Source organism: Molossus molossus, unplaced genomic scaffold (genome assembly GCF_014108415.1).
Source record: "Molossus molossus isolate mMolMol1 unplaced genomic scaffold, mMolMol1.p scaffold_m16_p_8, whole genome shotgun sequence".
Lineage (NCBI taxonomy): Eukaryota > Metazoa > Chordata > Mammalia > Chiroptera > Molossidae > Molossus > Molossus molossus.
This window is the reverse complement of record NW_023425402.1, coordinates 40,044,902-40,048,847: the sequence shown is the minus strand read 5'-3', so window position 1 is coordinate 40,048,847 and position 3,946 is coordinate 40,044,902. Positions and strand designations below refer to the sequence as shown.

General features: G+C 36.8%; 1 pseudogene; it reads right to left on the bottom strand.

Moving 5' to 3' along the window:
- Positions 1 to 2,960: 2,960 nt before the first annotated feature.
- On the bottom strand, positions 2,961 to 3,558 carry LOC118621777 (annotated as a pseudogene).
- Between the last annotated feature and the right edge of the window lie 388 nt (positions 3,559 to 3,946).

The following is a 3,946-nucleotide window of genomic DNA, read 5'->3' as shown; positions in this document are numbered from 1 at the left end:
CACTGATGTCAAGGGAACTTCTTGCTCTTTCTGGGTGTTATGTTTAGAATCCAAAAATGTGAACATTTCTGCCTCAATGATGAGTAGAAAACTAGCTTATCCAACAAGGAGTTAGGCTCTATTAAATATTCTTCATCTGCTATCCAAATGCTATGTCTGCTCTGTCCTACCCTACATACTCTGTGCTCCAGGAGGCTACCATTATATATTACATCAGTGGCCTACTAGTTGTATTCAGCCAATGGATGACATTGGTAAGATATGAGACATTAGGCAGCTCCCTCTCTGCAGGACACAGGTTAGATGTACCTATATTCTGCTATTTAAGATCATTGCTCTTAAGGAACATTCCTCTCCTACAGTCACAGATATAGTTCTAGGGTTCCAGTAAATTCTCCCTCTTTTAACTCTTTAAAAGTCTAGAGATAGTTTTAGCCCGGCCGGTGTGGCTCAGTGGTTGAGTGTCGACCCATGCACCAAGAGGTCACTGGTTCGATAACCGGTAAGGGTACATGCCCAGGTTGTGGGCCAAATCCCCTTGTGGGCAAAATCCCCAGTGGGGGGCATACAGGAGGCGTCCAATTTATGTTCTCTCTCATTGATGTTTCTATCTCTCTCTCCTTCTGCCTTCCTCTTTCTCTAAAATCAATAGAGAAAAAAATATTTTTTTTTAAGTCTACAAATAACTTTAATAGTTCCCTTCTATTGCCAGGCACAAGGTACTTCAAAATCCCTTAAGAGTTCCTTCACCATAAAACCAATAGATTTGAATGACCTCATTCTTGACTGAGGAAGTCTTCCACCAGGAAAAACAATCATGACAGTATCAAATTGGAAGCCAAGACTTTCTCTGATCATCTGGGGATCTTCATTGGCACTGAACCAACAGGCAAGATATAGGAGCACCACTGACTGATTCTGATTACTGACAAGAAATTGGGACGTTGCTGCCCGAGGAAGTCAAATAATTTCAACCAACCATTTCCCCACCCCAAAGAATGAATAGTATTTATATAGAGATACATGTAATTATATATATTTATGTATCCATATAAATGCATATATATGTGTGTATGTGTGAATATATATAGATATATATATATATATTCTTGTGCTCCTTAGCTGTCCCTGGGTGACTTTAGAAATTAAAGCTCATCAAATGAAAATTAATTACTGGAAATATGCACTTTCCACAGAATCATCTCAGAATTTTAAACAAAGAAATGCTCAGGGTCCTGAGGTCAAACAAACATCAATTTCTCAGAAGGGCCTCTCATTACGTCAATTCAATTAAGCATTTTCATATTCAAAGCAAAGACTTAAAATACTACATAAAAGTGGATTATAGTGGTTAAAGATTTTTGATATAAAATAAAAGTGGTTCAATCTATCTAATTCCACAATGACTTTAAAAGTAATATTTATTATATGTGCATTATTCATCCTATACTGACAGTGTTTGTTGTCTAAATAAGGCAAAAATAGAGACAAAAAGTTCTATATAGCAAAAGCCATTCATTACATCTGTAATTCTGTTTTCTAGGGATTAATCAGTGTATAGATTAGGTGCTCCAAAAATTAATAATAGTTGTCATTTATAAGTAATTTTTCACTTAATCATGAGAGATTTTTATACTTATAAAATCAAGCAATATTTAAATTTCCTGGACAAATACTATTCCATATAGCTATTCAATTAGCTGAAGGTTCAGGGATGAGCTTTAGCAAATTTTCAGTTTTTCTCTCTAGAAAATTACATTAATTAAAAACATTTTCTTTGGACTCAGGTGCACATAATTGTATTATCCTTGATGATGGTATATATATATTTTATTTTGGTGAAGATAATAAGCACTAGAAAACCAACCACTTAAAATAAAAGTGAGCACACTAACAATTACCTATATGTAACTATTTGGTTTTCTCATTTTAGACCCCTATCTCCCTCTTCCTGGATTATAAGCATCCTGAATCCTATGTCATTAGGTAATTCCTTATCTTTGTATATTTTATTGTAAGTATATGTATTACTGTAGAGTGGTTATTTTGTTGTTGTTGTTTTAGTTGTTTTGAAATTTGTTTTATGGGGAAAACGAATATCATGTTCGTTGTTTGAGGGCAGGGTGCTTTTCATACAATATATCATGCAGTGATATGGTTACATACCGCTGTACTTCATTCATTTTGTCTGCTTTGTAACCATCGACTGTGTCAAGACAGCATACCACACTATGTGGGTAGCTCACCATCTTCTCTCTCTTCGCTGGGCTTCTGAATTATTTCTATGTTCGTACTATATAAAATGTGCTGTTATGAATATTCTTGTACAGGTTTCATATTGTAAATTTGCCAAGTTTTCTCTTGAATATAGGCTTATAGATTCTTTAGTGTCATAGGGCATGTGAGTATTCAATTTTAGAAGAGAGCACCATAGGTTTTGCAAAATTGACTGAACTTTTTAAACCTCCCAGCAACAAGATATAAGCAAACTGTTGTATAAATATCCTCTTGATATTATCAGATTTTTAAATTTTTGCCAATCAAATGAGTGTAAAAATTGATCTCCATGTAGTCTAGCTTTGCGTGTCTGTAATCACTAGGGATATTGAACAGCTCTTCATGTATTTATTGGCTATTAATGCTTCCTCTCCTATTAAATGTTTTTAATGTATTTCGCCAATTCTATGAGGTTATATTTGTTTACTGGTTTGCAGTTCTTTTGATATTCTTGATATTAACATTGTTTATTGTATGTACAATATCTTTTCTAGTTTATGTCATCTATTAATTTATACAAATTTTCTCCTAATAAATGTTCTCACTTTTAGCACTGTAACATTTAGCAATATTTTCCTTTAGAGATGTGTGTGTGTATGTTTTGTTTTTGTTGTTTTTTTTTTAAGCAGACAAGACTGTCCTAAATTGTTTACTAGGTAAGAATTTTACAAACCTTACTTGTATTACCGGTAACGGTGGAGCTGGAGAGTACTGCGCCTTCTCCGGGCTGCAAGGCGAGAACCACCTAGTGTGGTGGAACCTGTGGCCCTCTCCAAGGCCAGGGCTCTTGCAGCCCTCGCATCTCCCTGTGCTTGTGGACTGGACTGGTGATCCATTGGGTGTCACGATTCCTTCTGATACTTTATGGAATGGATCAATGAGGATAACCTCAAAGAATTTGTATGTGGAATCTTCACCAACCCAGTAAGAATTCAGGACTCCCAGAGCCCCACAGTGGCGTCCAGCTCGCTCCTCAGCAACAGACCGAAGACTTGGCGCAAACCTGAGCTGGTTAACACCGTGATGGACAGGCTTGCAGTAGGACGCACCCCGAGGAACAGGGCCTTTGCGGCCACCACGGCGCACACGAATCCGATATATGACATAACCTTGCTTGGTCTTGTATCCCAGCCTACGTGCTTTATCGGGCCTGGTGTGGCGCGGGACCCTGTGGAGCGCAGAGAGCTGGCGGTCCTGCCCGCAGCGCACCGGGAGAAGGAAGCTCATTACATCAGACTGCTTCTTCCTCCATGGCTCCTGGAGGTACTTGTAAGCACCCATCTTGGCTTACCCAGTGGCTGCAGCCCCACGGAAAAAAAGCCTGTGTGTGTTGTTTTAAATAATTTTCTTTATCCCAATATCTAAGACATTTACTTTTATTTTTAAGCTTTGCTGTTTGACACTTAAATATCTAATCTGAATTGATCTTTATATATAGTTTGATGTAGGAGTCCAATTTCATCTTTTTAAATATAACTTTTTTCCTATTCCATGTATCCACTAGTTTTTTTCCTCCTATGATCTGAAATGTTGCTTTTGTCATATACCAAAATTTTGAAAATGCAAAAGGTATATTCTATATGATCAAGACTATTTCATTGGCCTTTTCAAAAGAAAATCTCTGGATTAGTACCACACTATTTTATTCACATAATTTTATAATAATGGA